This window comes from Myodes glareolus, chromosome 4, assembly GCF_982192425.1.
Source record: "Myodes glareolus chromosome 4, mMyoGla1.1, whole genome shotgun sequence".
NCBI classification, from domain to species: domain Eukaryota; kingdom Metazoa; phylum Chordata; class Mammalia; order Rodentia; family Cricetidae; genus Myodes; species Myodes glareolus.
In genome coordinates, this window is record NC_142029.1 from 85,568,532 (window position 1) to 85,587,079 (window position 18,548).

Genomic DNA, 18,548 nt, shown 5'->3' on the forward strand with positions numbered 1-18,548 from the left:
CTCCTGGCTAGCTCTGCCCCACCTCTCTCCGAAAGAGTCCAAGGCTGCTGAGAACAACACCAGCAGCACAGCTTTAAAAGAAGAAACCAGGGCAGCGAATAAAAGGTGTGAAGGCAAAACAGGAGCAGGTTTATTGAATGTTTGTTTCCTGATGGCTTAGCAGAAAAAGCTACACCTTGTCTATCCCTGGCAGTCAAAGCAAACAGGGCAATAGACTTGGGCACTGATACAGTAACCAATGAAGTGTTTGTGAGGAAATGCCCGCTGCCTCTCTGTCCTCCTACAATGAACATGGGTCCTTGGAGATAACTGCTGGCTGGAACAGCAAACAAAGACTCCCTGGAAAAGAAGGCTTGAGGTGGGCCTTGAACAGTGGACAAGGGTGGAGAATAAGGAAAAACATAAGAAGGGCAGGAAAGAGAAGAGCTGCTGGGGACAGGCAGAGGGGACAGCACCCCATTCCCAGGGTCGGGAGCTCACTGCTCCCCTTCTCCAGAGAAATACCATTCAAACGGGCACCCCTTGCTTGAGCAATGCTGGGCCCTGTGGATCACTAATGCCTGACTGATGCAGAGTGGGGAGCCTGGCTCCTTATGCAGGCATGGTTCTGAACTGTGCTGCAGGACCAGTCGGGCTTTACCCAAGAACATGCCCCTGACAGACTCCCATTTCTCTTCAACCTCTGCGGATCTACAACCTACCCTCTGCAGATCTCAGGCATCCAAAACCTTGGCTGAAGCCCTGCTTGTGGGGATTCTGACCAACACGCTTCCCCAGTGGATCCCAAGTTTGAAGAAAACACGGATGTCTCAAACATCCCCAGAACAGGAAGGGGAAGAGAACGAGGACGTCCTGAGCTCCTGCCGATGCCAGATGTCAGGTGGCTCTTTTGGTGGCCTTGCCAGATGAGGAAACTAAGAGAAGAGGGATAGGGATTCATCTGAGGACCCACGACATGTTCATATCCATTTAGTCTGGCTTCAGGCTGTCCAGTTGGGGTAAAAATCTGTCTGCAATAACCATTTGTCTTTGTCTCTTTCAGTTGTAGAGTCTAGCATCTCCTGCAGCAAGGTTTTGAGATTTCTCTGAGGAACACCCTTCTCTCTGCCTTGGTTACCTGACTGGGAAAGGTTAGAACCTAATCCCCTAGACCAGCAGTGTCTTCAAGACCCACGATCCCAGGTAAAGGCTCAGAATGGTCCAAATCCTACCAATGAAGACCAAGCAGTCAATGATAGAGCTTTAATTTGTTTCATCATGAAAGCAGATTTCTATCTTCAACCCCAGACTTAAATCTAGAAATACATTGGCCCAGATTGTGTCAAATGCCACTAAGAATGCAGCCATCGCCCAGAAAGAGGCATAAAAGACACAGTCAGAAGTCAGAGTCTTTTCACAGTGTCTGAACTGCTGAATCCAGCTTTGCCCGAAGGCCCTCCTATCACTAAACACTGGCTATGTGAGCTGATAACTACATTTCATTGAAACAGAGTTTTCCCATCCCCTACTTATAATTCTGATAAGGATTATTCAAAAAGGGTCCTTTCTCCTCCAGGGCCAAGAACACTCAGGTATCCCTAGAGCTAGGGAGCAGGGGTGATTGGGGTGCACCTACCATAACTGTTGCAGTGTTTGACTGAGTCCTGAAGCACGAGGAGCCCCTCAGACCAGGTGGGGACAGCAATCAGCTTAAGGCTGGTCAGGGCCAGACAGGGTCAGAGCCCCAAGACTTGGGCCCACAGACTCAAGATAGCCAGAACATTGCCTTAGGATCCCTAGAAAAGAGGAGAAACGAGAGTGAGCTGTAAGGGTGTTACGAGGGACAGAGGGGTGGGGGGATGGGAAGTGGGGCGGCAATGTTGGACTAACAGCTAATCTGAGGTGAGATCAGCCAGGCTTGCCTTCTCTTCCTTAGCCTGGCATCTTTATCCCTACTCCCAGGTTCCCCAGGTGGTAAGAAGGCCTATAGTCAAGGGTTTCCCCCTGAAAGAAGGAAGGGAGGAGCCAGGGCTCCTCGCACCCTCCTGAGTGAGCAATCAGAAGGATACAGGCTGTATCTTCACACAATGTTAGTGACTCATTCTTGGCTGGGGGCCACCTGAGGGGCCCCCCACCCTCTGCCTCACCTTCTCCAAGCAGAGACTCTGGCTGAGAGACGGGGTGTAGTGACCACAGACCCACAGACCCTTCCAAATCACCCCTTCTTCAGGATGCTGGCTTTAAGCTCAGAGATGTTTTATTTTCCTGGCTCACTAGGGCTCTCTAGGGCTCACTAGGGCTCACTAGGGCTCACTAGGGCTCACTAGGCCCCAGGAAAGACTGCCAGACCTGCATGCCAAATAGAGTTTTCTGCACTGAGTAAGGTTCTGCAAGTGTGCTGTCATGCTCAATGTGGTAGCCACCGGCTACCCATGCATATAGATATGTGGATAGTGAAGCTGGTGTGTGTGTGTGTGTGTGTGTGTGTGTGTGTGTGTGTGAGAGAGAGAGAGAGAGAGAGAGAGAGAGAGAGAGAGAGAGAGAGAGAGAGGATTCTCTGCTCCTGCTATAGGATCTGAGGACGAAATTCCAATATTCAGTTTTCACAATAAGCCCTTTTAGCTACAGAGACATATCCCTGGGTCACTTGGTTTTACTGTAATTAATTTACATTTTAATTTAAAGGTGGCTAGTGGCTATCATACTGGACTACACAAGCTGAATCAACCCTTGTCTATCTGAGTCATAGTCAATGGAAAATCTGAGGTCCAGAGAAGGGAAAAAATTTGCCTGAAGTCACACAGTTAGGCAGTAGCAAAGGCAAAACCAGAACCCAGCTCCCTCAAATCTCACCCTTCCAGAGCCCACCATCCTTCTTGTGAGTGGTCTCGGGCTTGCCCACCACAGCACTGTAAGTGTCCCATAGCCTTAAACCCCATGCTGTTGCCCTAGGACAGTATGCCAGGCTCCCTTTGAGAGGCTCCATCTTCCCAAGCAACTGCCCCTCGCCTTTTGTCAGACCCCTGACAAAGCAGCCTCTAGAGATGCCCTTGAGATTGACTGAGAGAAAACGTTTCTAGAGGGAAAAACCCTTTGAGAGCAAAGCTGACCTCTGCCTAAACATTACAACCAAGACAGCAAGGGATCTCCCAGCTCATCTCCTAATAGAATAGTACACAATAGAACACAATACAGCAAGGATCCTGTGATAATAGTGGGTTGGAGAAAGAGGAAGCCAGGAGGGTGGAGGTCAAGGCACACAGGGCTCTGCGGGCTGACTCACACCTGCTGGCTCCACTTGGGCTTACAGATCACAGACTCACGTTATAGGTGACACCTAAGGTCTGAAGCAGTCATGCATGGCTCTGACCGCACCCCAGCAGAGGCAGGATTGAGGACTGAAACCTGGTTCCCACCTTCAAGGAGAAACCTCTCCGTCTGGTTCCCCTGCCATGAAGGCAGCATTCAAAAGGAAGGAATGACTCCTTTATCAGGTCAGAGGAGGAAGCCAGCCACCAAAGGTCAAGGGCCACTTGTACCACAGCCTAGCCCTGTCTTCACAGGGAAAGCCCAGCAACTGCCATGACTTTGGCACGAAGGAACTGAGGTGGACCAGGGTTTTTTGTCTTCTTATTTTATTTCATGGAAAAATATACAGTAATTGAAAGCTAGCAATTTAAGAAGTAAATGTATCAAAAAAAAAGTTCTTGAAAACACAAGGACACACACAGAAAGATGACAGCTTATCCAGTTGATGCTAACACTGCATCTAGGGACCTTGACTGTGAATGCAGTCTGTCTCCCAGTAGCGAGATGCAGGCAGCTCTCCCAGCAACCTCCTGGCCTGCACCTACTCTCCTGCGGCAGAATGCCCAGGTGAACTGCCATCCCCACCTGACTTCCTTCCTCCGCCCAGTGCATCAGGTAGTAGCTGGCATAGGTGACCTCAAAGGTCATGGCCTCCAGCCAGCCAGTGTCAGTCCATAGGTAGAGTATAATGGGGGTCAGAGAGTGAAAAGATGTCACATGGCCGGACAGCAAATGTATCCCCACAACCGTGAGCTTCCTATGCATGCAGAGTTTCAGATCAGGGCCTGTCAAGCCTGTTGTTAAAAGGGCAAATGATTCTCATCACACACACACACACACACACACACACACACACACACACACACACGGGGGCGGGGAGAGAATTATCGACTGTCAATGTGGTTAGCTTCATCATCTGCTTGCGCCTTTATCTGTTTCTGCATTACTTGTTCATTCACAAAATGCTTTTAAGGAAGGACTAAGTGCTAGGTGCTCTGTAGGTACCAGCAACGCAGGAGGGCCTGAGGGCATGAGATAGGAGGTCTGGTACTGTCATGGAGCCGATGGAGCAGAGAAACAAACACGACACTTCCTGAGAGAGCCGAAGGCAATGGAAACCCTAACATCCGGCAAGAGGAGGACAGCGGGAGCAGGACTGGGGTTGCTCTAGCCAGAGGGTCCAGGAAGGTCTTCCTGAAGGGGGCCACAGTCGAACTTATGCTTCAGGAAACGAGGCTGTGAGGAGGCTGAGGCCCTGAAGGCCAAAGTGAGGGGTTTGGCTAGCATCCCAAGTGCTAGGAAAAATCGCTGGATGGCTTTAACCAAATAAATGCAATGATGTTTTCTTCATTGTTAAAAGTCCTTTCGCACTGCCAACTGGAGGCTGGGCGACTGGGGGGGGGGGCAGTGGGTTGGCTGTCACAGTCACCCGAGGAGGAGGAGACAAGGCTGGAGGGTGCGAGGGGGAGGCTGCCCGCCTCAGCAGCACCAACAGCAGTTGTCTGATGCTTGGGATGAGGAGGCGGAGTAAGGAGACAAGAGGAAGACGGTGAGTCCAGAGCCACATCCAGAGACACATGCTGCTCTTACAACCAGACCACCAACTTAAAAATAACTCTGAAAAATAACAAGCAGATGCGACACCCAGGGAGCCGCCTACCCGTCCTGAGTCTCAGTTCCCTGGGGGTGCATCTTCCTTCCCAAGCCCCCTTTCTCTTCCCTCATCCTGTGCGGGGAACACAGGAAAAGGCGTAGTGATCCTCACCCTCCGACTGACAGGAGATAAGCCATTTCTCAGAAGGAGGACCAGATGGGTTGGCTTAGAAGAGCCCCAGCAGGGGCCTGCTCAAGACTCTGGTAGCCGAGCCTGGGAGAAGGGACAGGCAGGAGTGACGGGGAAGAGTGTGGAGGCTGAGGGCAAGGGGCAGTATGGGGTAGAACTTTGAGCTGGGTCATGGAACATCTTAGATTAGAGTTCCTGCCCCGCTCTTCCCTTGATAGTAGGGTCTGGGTTGGCCATCTCATTTCTGAAGACTCCTTTCCCTCATCTACACACACCACAACCACCACCATCACCACCACCACCACCACCATCACCACCATCACCACCACCACCACCACCACCACCACCATCACCACCACCATCACCACCATCACCACCACCACCACCACTACCACCACCACCACAACCACCACCACCGTCACTGTCACCACCACCACCACCACAATCACCACCGTCACCACCATCACCACCATCACCACCACAACCACTGTCACCACCACCGTCACCACCACCACCACCATCACCACCATCACAACCACCACCATCACCACCACAACCACCACCATCACCACCACCACCACCACCCTATCAAAAACTGGATGGAGAAGCTAGACATCAAGAATTGGCATCTATAACTATCAGCACCAAGCTCTGTTGGTTCCCTATAGAGGGCTAAAAAGCCAACTGGGCTTGGGCTAGTTAGTTTCCAAGCTATTCTAAAAGGAAGTTGTAGACATGCTATGCAGAACACGGAAAAGACCGGCAGCTGGAGGAGCCTGAGCTCTAGTCTCACAGGGATAGATGTATATCAAATCATGACAGAGACGCCAGCAGGCACAAGCTGGGCCTTTGTGACTTCCTTATGGACAAAGCAGAAACATAGGGACTGGGAATCTCAGTGGCTGGATAGTTAGCTCCAAGCCTGTGAGTGAGCACATAGCACAGGGTTCTGATGGGAGGCTTTTGTGGAGGTGGAGGGGATGGTCAGATTGACTTCTTAGAGGTTCTCGCGGGCACTATGAGGGCCTGAAATAAGATTCATAGACCTAGATGGAACCTTGATGGTAAAGCCAACCCAGGCGGGTCCAGAGGGAAGGGAACAATCCTTTATTCAAATCCCTCCAGTTGCTCTATTAACAGGCAAAGTGGGCAGGAGAGTTTCTGGAGTCTGAGTGGGTCCTATGAGCAGCTCCAAGAACCAGATGTAGAGTGGAGCCTGGTTGCTTAGAGCCCTTGGGGCCTCAGTGACCAGTCACTCCAGCCCTTTTATTAAACTTGTTTTTAAATTAATTAATTTATTTTATGTGTATTCTTATGTTGTTTATATTATGTGTTTTCCAAGCTTGTATACCACGTGTGTGCTTGGTGCCCGCGGAGGCCAGAAGGGGGCATCAGATCCTCTGGGACTGGAGTTACAGATGGTTGTGAGCTACTGTGTGGGTGCTAGAAACAGAACCTGAGCCTTCAGAAAAACCAGCCAGTGCTTAACCATTGAGCTATCTCTCCAGGCCCTACAACAGCTCTTGAAATGGTCAGCCACCTCTAAAGAGCCAGGCGCCATCATCATATCAAAAAGTCTGTGCAGAGAGACATCATCGCTAAGATTCCTGGCAGAAGCCTCCCTGGCCTGCACAGGACTTCAGATTTCTGACAAGGCAATGTAGTATTCATGGCAGAAAAAGAGCAGGACCCAGTGAGAAAGGACTGTGGGCCCCTGTCCTGTGTGAGGAGGAGCGAGCTCTGTCCCCGAAGGCTACAAGGGAGTCTGGGATGCCCACGTGTTGGCTGGGGAGTTGCACTAAACAGAAAAGTTGCTTCCAGTCGTGTGCTTCTTAAATTCCATCTGCGTGCAAAATCACGGCTGGATTGTATGGACCACAGTGGCTGTGACAGAGACTGAAAGCCAAACAGTGCCTAGGACAGCCGTCAGTCCCATCACTCTGCTCTACAGCACCTAGTCCCCAACTGGGTCCTCACCCACATCAGGAGCAAATAGGTTAACATCCATCATTCCATTTAGCAGATGGGAAATCGAGTCCCAGGAAAGAAATAGGATCAGCCCAGGGTCCTACAGCAGGCAGATCAGCTCCAGGATCCCTCAGTGGCATCTCACCTAGAGAATTTCCCCACTCCCATCCCCAAAATTAGCCCACCATGCTTGCCTGGAAGAAACAGGAAGTTCCCCATACTGAAAGGCTCCCCAGATGCCAAGTTCCTCATTCAGCAGGTCCTAGGCTGCTGGGGGTCCCAACTCAGAAGACTCCTCCTTCAGCATCCATGGATCCTGGGTTCCATCCTTCCCCTGGGGGTACCCACTCTCTGCACTCAGAGAAGAGAACAGGCCAGGTCTCTGCAGGCCTGGAGCTGTCAACCTCCATGTGCTTGTGACCCATCAGAGGGTCCAGACCCCCAGCGTCCTCCACCACTACATGGTTTAGCCAGTGCTCTGGCCCAGCCAGGCCCCATGATGGAGGGCAGCTGAACACAATGAGCCTGTCCCCAGGGCATGTGGAGTTTAAGCAATGGCCTTTCAGTTGAATATTTAAGAAGAAAATCCTGGTTTTTTTTTTTTTCAGAGAGAGAGAGAGGGAGGAGAGAGAGAGAGAGAGAGAGAGAGAGAGAGAGAGAGAGAGAGAGAAGAAACCCAGCAAAACAAGAGGAGGGAGACAGAGAGGGAGAAACCTACCCCATCACTGCAGTCAAGGTCATAGGCACCAGTGCAGGGCGGGCATGGACAAGGAGTATTTAATCTGGGAGTTCAGGCCGAGGAAACTAACCGCTTGAAGCTGGAGTACATTACTGCCCTGAATGATCTGTCGGCTTCTATTAGGCTAAATATCTCTGTATAATGGGGAATTATCCTCCAAATAGGCAAAGTGCCTGCCTCTTGGGGGAGGGGCCGTGGAGCCTCTCCGGTGAGGGCTCTCCCACAGTAGGTGGTGCAGGGGACAGGACCAGCCTGAAGCCTCCCCTCGTTCCTCTTAGGAAGTCACCCTCTGCAGCTGCTGTGCCTGTCTAGTGCGGTGTGGCAGGCACTGGTCTCCTTTTCCAGACTCTCCTTTAGCTTCCTCTCCTGTCAGTGGAAAAGGACAATAGACAAGTGTCCAGGCCTGACAATGCCTCTGGTGACCTGGGGGCTCTTTAAGCCTCTGTTTCTCCATCTGTTGGTGGACCCAATTACTTCCACTGAGCATGCCGGTATCAGGTGTGAGCCTAGTGCAGAGCACAGCCCAGAGGGACAGCTGTGCCCACCAGTGAGGACCTTATTGTACTCTTCCTTCTCATTGGTCCACCTAGACGACATAGCTTCCTCCAGCAAGCTTCCTGATCCCCTCCCTGACCCAACCTCCTCCACACCTGCAGTGAGATCCTGTCTGACAGGTCAGGGCCCCTCACTGAAGATACATACCCTGTGATAGTACCAGAAGGGCCATTCTGAAGACGCCAAAAGGTTAGAGGACCCAGAAGTAGGTTCCTTCCTTCTCAAACCCAACTCCACAGCAAGGCACAGTGCAGATTTACAATTATAAGGCCGGAGCTGGAAGGAGCTGGGAAAAGATATGGTGGCTTGTCAGGCAAGGCTTGGCCCCACATAATGGTGGCACTCATAGAAGAGGAATCAGTACCTGAACACTGGCCAGGAAGCCAGAAATGCCAGGGCACGGATCTGCAATAATGCAAGAATAGAGAGGTGGCCAAACCAGGACAAAAGGTAGGCCTGGCAATACACACACACACACACACACACACACACACACACACAGAGAGAGAGAGAGAGAGAGAGAGAGAGAGAGAGAGAGAGAGAGAGCGCTATACAGTGAAAGGTCACAGGGAAAGGAGAACCTGTGGATGTGGGGTGAGCATCAGGGCCTCCATGCCTCCCTCAGCAAGACATCCCACGCCTCCCAGGGGAACAGTTCTGGGCCCCTCTTGGAAGATACAGCCTCTGCTATTGCTGGGCACATTCTGCACCAGGAGGGCCATTCTGGAGCCACATCTAGGCAAGATGCCAAGAGACATACACAAAAGAAGGCCACTCTCGGAGCACACAGAGACGTGTGTGTGTTGTCCCCATGCCTCCACCCCACTTGGGTAGGTCTAAAGTTCCAGCCCAGAATCCCTGCATTTAGGGAGAACTGCTTGTTCCTTCATCCGTCTGTCCGTCCATCCGTCCGTTCGTCCGTCTGTCCATCCATCCATCCATCCATCCATCCATCCAATTCCTCTAATGCTTTGTGAGAACTAGAAATTCAAACCACCTAAGACCCTGGCTTAGGGCACTCATGACCTGGTAGAGCCACAGTAAGGGTAGAGACAATTTAGGGGTGGTGTGAATGGATCCCCAAGGGGTTTGGCAAGGTGGAAAGGGGCGTCCACTTCACAGTTAGTTTCAGGGACAGGTTCCAGGGTAGGAATTTGAAGAGGTTTGGAGGAGGAAACAATAGGGAAGGATTTGCAGGCAGAGGCAGGCTAGAGCAATGGATTGGAGAGGAAAACCATCCCTCTCCCTCAGGGCCTAAGAGGTTTAGCTCTTATCCTCAGAGCCATCAGGAGCCTGAAGGGTTTTAAGTGAGGAATGACAGGGACCAATTTGTGCTTCAGAAAGATCTTGCTGGATGCCACCAGGTGGAGGATGGATTACAAGGGAGAAGGTGGCAGTGAGCCAAGCTGAAAAGGGAGCAGAGGGCAAGCAAGGGTAGGGCCTATGTGTGGTGGTAGGTGAAGGGCCGGAGCGGGGCAGTCTGCAGTGCTTTCAGCACTGGGTGCAGCAGTTCAGCACGCGTGTGCACCCTGGATGCCTGCTGTCCAAACAGCACAGTCAAGCCTTGCCAAGCCCTTGTAAGACATCATCTTCTTTGATCTCCACAATGCTCAGGTGGTAAACACAAGCCAGAACTTGTCCCTTGATTCCACGATTCAACAAGCATTTATTAGGAGCCTCTTATGTTCCAGGCATCATTCTAACCTGCTCGGCAGCCGGGAAAACTGAGACCCTGAAGCACTGCCCAGGATTCTAGGAGGCCAACAAAAAGTCTGCCTTAGAGAAGCTGGCCAGAGGTAGAGGTGGATGCAAGGCAGAACCTGTGGGATGAGGTGCCTGGGGAGGAGGGGCCCATACACAAGCCCAGGCTGAGCTCCAGGATGGAGGGAGAACGGGAAGGTGACAGCTCTGGAGAGAGATGGGGGCCCTGATGGGTGGTGCTGGCCTTTATGATCCAGAGTTGAAAGGAGGCCGGGGGCACAGAGCAGGATTGTCAAGGTCATTAGGTCTGCAGGAGAGGGCTTTCAGGAATGGTCTAAGAAACACAGAACTGGGCTGAGCCCCATAAGGGGGTCATAGGGAGAGAGGAAGTGGAGACACAGGAAGTTCTGTAGACCAGCACATAGCCCAAGGACCATGCATACCCAATGTTCTGACATTAGGCTTCTTGCTCTACACTCAAGCCAGCAAGGAGCGCTGGCATGGTAGGAACCACCAAGATGAGAGCCTCCATGGTCAGCTCCACTTCCTTCAAGCCCAGCCCTGTCTTCTTGGACATTCACATTTGCTGAAGACCCAAAAGTCTTCTTCACCCCTGGGCCCTCCTCTTAACATCAGCAAACAGGGAAACCCCTAACTCACAACGACTAGTCTAGTGCCTGGCTGGTATATAAGTGTACACTAAAGATGACCTCCTAGCTCATCCTGGTAACTGGGCCTTTTAGAGTCTGTTCCTTACATCCCCACTGTCATGGACACACTGTTTAATTAAATGCCACTGGCCTGAGTTTAACACCACCAGTTGGTGGTCATGTGATCAGGCTAGAACACTGTCTGGAAAGGAAGTGGGGCCAAAGTCACAGTGTTGGAGGTCCTTTTCTCACTACACACGCCAGCACTCTTGGAGACGTAGCAGGCCCTCATGAGAGTCTGGGAGGATGGCTGGGGTCAAGATACACTCAGGAGAGCCCCATTGCCTGAAAACCTGCCACAGGGCAGCAGTCCTATGAGCTACTTCCTCCAACATACCCACCTAACATCTTAGACCCCAACTCACTGTGTGCCAGGCCTGTCCCAAGCCAGAGCACTGGAGAGAAATGGAAATAAGTCAAAAGAAGGCACCAGCTCTGGGAGAAGAATGAGAGCCTGGAAACCCTCTTGAGGTGGTGGCTCTCAACCGAGGCTTTCCTAGTGAGCTGTCCTATCGCTATGGCCATGGCTCACTACTTACACTTCTAAAAATAGCAACTAAAGCATTTGGGGTCTGTCTTAAGGTTTCTGTTGCTGTGATAAACAGAATGACAAAACCAACCTAGGGAAGAGAGGGTGTATTTCCTCTTACAGCTTGTACTCCATCATCCAGAGAAGTCAGGGCAGGAGCTCAAGTCAGAGGCCATGGAGGAACACTGTTTACTGGATTACTCCTTAGAATTTACACAGCCCGCTTTCTTATATCATCCAGGACTATCCACCCAGGGGAGGCACCACCACCATGGGATAGAACCTCCCATATCAATCACTAATTAAGAAAATGAACTACTGGTTGTCTACAGGCCAGTCTGGTGGTGGCATTTTCTCAGTTGAGGTCACCTCTTCCCAGATGACTATGGCTTGTATCAGTTTGACAAAATCAGCCAGTACAGGGCACTTTCTCTATGCCAAGCTCGATGTGAGTGATTTGTGTCCAGCGATATCAAGGTGGATCTGAGGCCAAGATTGCCCTCTTCCAAAGCTATCAGTTTGGCTAGGAGGTGGGTGGAGTGCTGACTGAAATGTGGGTCGTGGGGGTAGGCTGAGAGGATACCACAATGGATCCAGAGTTCCAAGTTGAATTATTCCAAGTATTTTTCAGCATCACTCCAAGTGACTGCTGTTGCTGAATCTGGATAAATGGAGGACAATGGGGAAAGGAACCTTCCAGAAGCAGTCCAGAGGCCGCAAAGTCAGAAGTTGCATAAAGCTGCAGCAGTAAGCCAGGGACTAGGTTGTAGGGAGACTTGAGAAGATGACATAAAAGGCAGGGGAAAGTGAGAGAGGGCTCTCTTTGGTTCCCAATGGCTCTCTCTCCTCTCCACCCCTGCCTCAAAGCATTGCCTCTCCATGGCGGGTTGAAGACCCAGAGGTTGGGAGTCTGATGTTTCCAGTGGCGCCCGAACAGACAAGAACAGGGACAGACTGTTGTAGGAAAAGCAAAGAGACGAAGCTCAACACAGAACTAGGACAGCAGCCAATGCATGGAGTAGAGGAAAACCAAGAGGATAGGTGTCACAGGGTCATACCAGACCATCATGCCTCTGAGTCCCCCAAGAAGGTCAGCCGCTAGAGCCATTGGCAGCTGCTACATCCCCTTATGCTCTATGGAAGAGCAAACTTCAGACGCTGGGTCCTGTAGGGTCTGCAGACAGGCTCTGCCCAACCCCAGCTATGGAAGCAGAGATCTGACCAAACACCTCAGACTGTAGAGGAGGGGCTCTGGCCTGCCCACAGTCCAGTCACCAAACTGGGGAAGGCTGGACTCAGAACCCGAGTCCAGGGGCAAGTGGAGGAAGAGTCGACAGGAGGTCTTGCTGGGCAGACGAGAGCCTGCAAGGTCCCTCTCAGCTCCAAGGATGGTAGCGAGAACGGGACAAGAAGCTGGCCTCTAAGCTAAGCCACTGATCTTGCAGGACAACCTTAGAAAGTCTTTTACCTTTTTGAATTCCAGTTTCTTAACCTGTAAATAAAAGCCGTCGCTCAGTGTCCACACAGCATCCACTGTGGGAGAAACTGTGGGATGGCTGTCAGTGTCATCATCAGGCTTCTGCCCAGGGATTTGAGATTTGCTAGTCAAGGCTCAGAGTATGTGACATCAGCCTTGGACATCTAATAAGCCCCACGGGAAGACAGGCAGAATGCGCACAGGGAGCGTAGATGAAAGAGAATATCAACGCTGGCTACATGCTAAGCTCTGATTTTGGTCACACACTGAGCCCTGATCCAGGCCACACACTGAGCCCTAAGCCTGGTCCCACATTGGACCTTGGCTTAATCACACTCTGAGCCCTGATCCCATTCATGCATGTACGCTGATTCTGGTCACAGACTAAGCCTGCCCCTGCCTCTGTGTCCCCCACATTGTGTGTTCTAGCCATGTTTGCAGCGCAGTCACCAGTTACTGGGGCCAGTTTGCACCAGGAGCCAATGTCAATCTAGGAGTCTATAAGACTTTTCGTATTATGTAAAAAGTTGCTGCATTTACCCTGCTGACCAAGAGCAATCCTATGTGGAACAGTATACTCTGAGCTCAGGGTGGCCCTGACTGTAGCCTGTTGTGCCAATAGGACATGGCATGGCCAGCAACTTATGATGCCACCTCTTATCTCTTCTGAACAATCTCATTCTGGGTAGAAGAGGACCTGCCACTATCCTCCCAGGGCGCTGAGGACTGCTAGCCAAGGGTACTGTGGAGTCTTAGGGGACAGTGTGCTCTGAGTCCAGAGATGGCCTTAGGTGGAGACTAAGGTCTCATTAGAGAGATGCTGGCCTCAACACCACCTCTCACCCACCCTCTGACCAAGCGCTGTTCTTCTCATGTGCCAAAGACATTAGGGGAAGGAAGTTGGGGACTCTAGATCCATATCCTGGCTCTAAGCACTGAAGGCTGTGTGACCTTGGCAGCCACCTCTCTGACCTTCAGATCCCTCCTCTGAAGAGTGGGGATGAAAACAGGTAAACTTCAGAGTAGCTACAGCAGAGATACTTGCCATCTTTCTAGGGTGAGCTACCAACCACTCACCCTCCATCTTTCCACTCCAGGCCTCTGCTTCGGGGAAGACTGGAGCTGTTTCAGCCAGAAGCCTGGGAACCCCTGCCACCCTCTAGGCCAGCACACAGAGACTCTGGTCCACACTGCACTGAGCACCCATTCATGGCCAGGCTCCCACTCCATCTTCCAGATCAGTTTCTCACCCTGTGTCCCTATGTCCATCACCCTCCAGATCAGTTTCCCACCCTGTATCCCTACATCTGTTACTCAAATAAGTTATCTTAGGTCCTTCCCACGTGTAAAACTTAACTGCAAGGGGCTCAGCGGTTAAGAGTGTGCGTACTGCTCTTGCAGAGGATGAGTTCAGTTCCCAGCACCCACAGTAGACAGATCACAGCTGTGTAGCTCCAGCTCTAGGTGATCTGATGCCCTCTTCTGGCTTCCATAGGCACTGCACCCAAAAATATACGTCCACATTCACACACACACAATTAAAATTAAAAATAAAATATTAGTCGGCTTCATTTCAGACATGCTAAGATAGTTCAACATACGAAAATATGTCAGTGTAATCTACCATATAAACAAACTGAAAAAAAATCCACATGATCATCTCATTAGATGCTGAAAAGCCTTCCACAAAATACAACATTCACAAGAGCCACAAATAACATAACATACCTTGGAGTAACTCTAACCAAACAAGTGGAAGACAAGAACTTTAAATCTTTGAAAAAAGAAATTGAAGAAGACACCAGAAAATGGAAAGATCTCCCATGATCCTGAGTAGGTAGAATTAACATAGTAAAAATGGCAATCTTACCATAAGCAATCTACAGATTCAGTGCAATGCCCATTAAAAATCCCAGCAAAATTCTTTACAGACCTTGAAAGCAAAATACTCAACTTCATATGGAAAAACAAAAAACCCAGGATAGCCAAAACAATCCTGTACAATAAAGAAACTTCTGGAGGCATCACAATCCCTGTCTTCAAACTCTAATACAGAGCTACAGTACTGAAAGCAGCCTGGTATTGGCATAAAAACAGACAGGAGGACCAATGGAACCGAATAAAAACCCGGATATCAGTCCACACACTTACAAACACCTGATTTTTTGACAAAGAAGCAAAAAATATAAAATAGAAAAAGAAAGCATATTCAACAAATGGTGCTGGCATAACTGGATATCAACATGTAGAAGAATGAAAATAGACCCATATCTACCGCCATGCACAAAACTCAAGTCCAAATGGATCAAAGACCTCAATATAAAACCAACCACACTGAGACTCACAGAAGAGAAAGTAGGAAGTACACTCGAATGCATTGGCACAGGAGACCACTTCCTAAATGTAACCCTAGCAGCACAGATACTGAGAGAAACAATAAATAAATGGGACCTCCTGAAACGGAGAAGCTTCCGTAAAGTAAAGGACACGATCAACATGACAAAATGACAGCCTACAGAATGGGAAAAGATCTTCACCAACTTCACATTGGACAAAGGGCAGATTTCCAAAATATACAAATAACTCAAGAAATTGATCATCAAAAGAACAAATAATCCAATAAAACAATGGGGTACAGACCTAAACAGGGACCTCTCAAAAGATGAATCTAAAAGGGCTGAAAGACACTTAAGAAAATGTTCAACATCCTTAATCATTAGAGAAAGGCAAATCAAAACAACTCTGAGATTCCATCGTAGACCTGTCAGAATGGTCAAGATCAAAAACACTGATGACAACTTATGCTGGACAGATTGTGGAGTAAAGGGAACACTCCTTCATTGCTGGTGGGAGTGCAAACTGGTACAGCTGCTTTGGCTATCAGCGTGGCAATTTCTCAGAAAATTAGGAAACAGCCTTCCTCAAGACTCAGCAATACCACTTATTGGTATATATCCAAAGGATGCTCAATCATACCACAAGGGCATGTGCTCTACTATATTCATAGCAGCATTATTTGTCATAACCAGAATCTGGAAACAACCTAAATGCCCCTTGACCAAAGAATGGATAAGGAAAATGTGGTCCATTGTAGTGCAATGGAGTACTACACAGCAGAAAAAAATAATGACATCTTGAAATTTGAGGGCAAAATGGATGGATCTAGAAAACATCATATTGAGTGAGGTAACCAGATCCAGAAAGACAAATATCATATGTACTCACTAATAAGTGGTTTTTAGACATAAAGCAAAGAAAACCAGTCTATAGTCCATAACCCCAGAGAATCTAGACAATAATGAGACCCTAAGAGAGACATACATGGATCTAATCTACATGGGAAGTAGAAAAAGACAAGATCTCCTGAGTAAATTGTGAGCATGGGGATCATGGGAGAGGGTTGAAAGGAAGGGGAGAGGAAGTGAGGGGAGTGGAGAAAAATATATAGCTTAATAAAACCAATTTTAAGAAAATAAAATAAAATATTAAAAAGTTAACTCCAATAACTTTCCCTATGCTCTTTACCATGGCCCAGACTCAGCCCAACACAGCCACACCTTCCTGCCTCTGCCTACATCCTCCTGCTCTCCCCCACACCAGGGCTCTGTCGTGTGGCACACTTGGTGTGCACTGTTCCCTCCACCACAGCTGTATGCTGATGCAGTAAGACACCGCCTCAGAGAAGCCCTCCACGACTGTCCTGTCTGACTCTCTCCATCTCCAGCATTCCCTTGTCACCATCTGCCGTTACATCCTGAGAAAAGGTCCCTGGGAGATGGAGGGTTCCAGTCCTGACCTGTGCTCAGCACTGACCACTAGCTCATGTGGCCACAGCCATCACTCCCTGTGATCCGGAAGTAGAAAGAGCTCAGGAGGGTCATGTGACTTGCCCATGACTGCACCATCAAGAAGAGATGGTGTGTGGGGCCACGGTCAGTACTGAAACAGCGGAGGTTTTGTCCTGACCACAGGGAAGCCTCCACACAGTTGGGGACAGGACGGGATCCTATTTTAGAAGGTCCTGAGCAAAGACTAGGCACATGGCTGAAGGCAAGAACTAGTTTACTAACCTTCAGAGTCCTAACCTACAGTGATGCTCTGAGCCAGAGGAAAAGCTCCTCCTGCCTCCAGACAGACCCAGGATGAGGCAGGGTTGTCCAAGGGCCTAAAGGACACTGGCCTTCAGACACTAAGGGAGGGTGTGGTCCCAGCTGGGGGCAGCTCTTCTCATACTATGTGTGAGAGAGAGACTGACCTTCTAGGGCCACCAACAGTGATGAGGGTGTCCAGGTCCCAGCACAGTAGGGCCGGGAAGGACGCCATGATGGAGGGAAGAGGCTTCTCCCAGTGGCCGAGCTGGAGCACGGTGAGCCCAGTCCTGCCAATTTGATAGCGGCGGCACCAACTTGTTCGGAATCTGTCTTGCGTGAGGTAATTACAGTTCTTCCTGCGTAATGAGATGGTTTTTAAAGGCCATTCAAGAGAAATTTCCTATAATGAGGTGAAGGGGTTTACAGTGTTCGACATCAAGGCAACTGGTAATTGGAGGGACCCAGGCTGAGCCCTTGAGGGAAGTGTTGGGAGTGTGCAAACCTAAAAGGCGTGAGCAAGTGAGAGGAGCAGGGGGCTGGGCAAGAAGTCCTGGGAGAGAAGCTCTGGCCCTAGCAGTAGCCTGGTGTGTGTGGTGGAACAGATTTGGCCTGAAGAGGCTAGAATCCGGATGGGCAGATGGGAATGATGAGCTGGGATGGGGGATGGAAGGGGCTTGTGGGGTGGAAGTTCAGAGGGGAAAAGAAGACAATGGCTTCAGTATCCCACAGATTTCTACAAACAAGCCTAGGCTGAAGGCACTCATACTAAAATCGGGTGAGTTCACACACATACACACACACAGCCACAGGAAGACAGAAGCGGAGGCCAAGTGATACAGCCACACATCAAAGCACCCAAACAGCTGCAGCAGCTACCCAAAGCTGGATAAGGTGAGACAAAACCTCCCCTGGAGCCTTCAGGGACCAGCCAGTCTATCACCTTGATTTCAGGCAGATGGCCTGCAAAAACCGGCACAGGGGAAATTCTATGGCGGGAAACTACCATGTCGATGGTAACTCATAGCAACCCAGGAAACTCATGCAATGGCCATTCTAGCGGTTGCCACTATCACTGGATGGGAATGGTGACCATGAGAGTGAATGAGTGTCCCATTTCCAAAGGTATGCAAGCAAAACGGGCAGGTCCTCACCAGGCTGAGCATCTCATTCGGTCTCTCACTTGAACTCACTGTGCGAAGCTTAAGGAACAGTACATGACAGGGTTAGTGTCTCTATCCCACAAATTTGGGAACTGAAACAGATAATCTACTCATGAACATAGATAGATGGCCGGAGCCAACAGCAGGCCTGGCCTTCAGGAGTCCAGACAGCTAGCCTGTGGCTCCCTACTGCAGGCCCAGTATTCCAGTCTTCCTTTTGAATCTCCCCTGTCCCTAATTCAGTGGTGGCTTGGTAACGTAAAAGACAGAAACATCTAATTTCCCAGAACCCAGTGGTTCCCAGGTAAATGAATCTCACAGAAACACCATTCCCAAGCCACCCTGTGGTGGTTTGAATGATAATGCGCCCCGTAGGGTCATATGTTTGCATACTTGATCCGCAGTTAGTGGAACTACTTGAGAAGGATTGGGGGGCGTGGCCTTATTGGAGGAGGTGTGTCAGAGGTGGGCTTTGAGGTTTGAAAAGACACTTGCATGGGCCAGGCAGAGGTGGCACACGTCTTTAATCCTTGGCACTTAAGAGGCA

General features: G+C 50.0%; 1 protein-coding gene across 5 annotated transcripts in view; it reads right to left on the reverse strand.

Moving 5' to 3' along the window:
• Window positions 1-18,548, reverse strand: part of Lingo1 (leucine rich repeat and Ig domain containing 1) — a 180,655-nt gene that overhangs the window by 63,460 nt on the left and 98,647 nt on the right. For 2 of the 5 annotated variants that reach the window (XM_048417190.3, XM_087905683.1), the window contains one exon: window positions 1,616-1,775. The exons of 1 other annotated variant lie outside the window; for it this stretch is intronic. The gene's annotated coding sequence lies outside the window, so the exon portion shown is untranslated. Of the gene's footprint in view, window positions 1-701; window positions 915-1,615; window positions 1,776-8,480; window positions 8,620-18,548 lie in introns of those variants that run through there. 2 more of the 5 variants (XM_048417193.3, XR_015737729.1) reach the window with 2 other exon arrangements.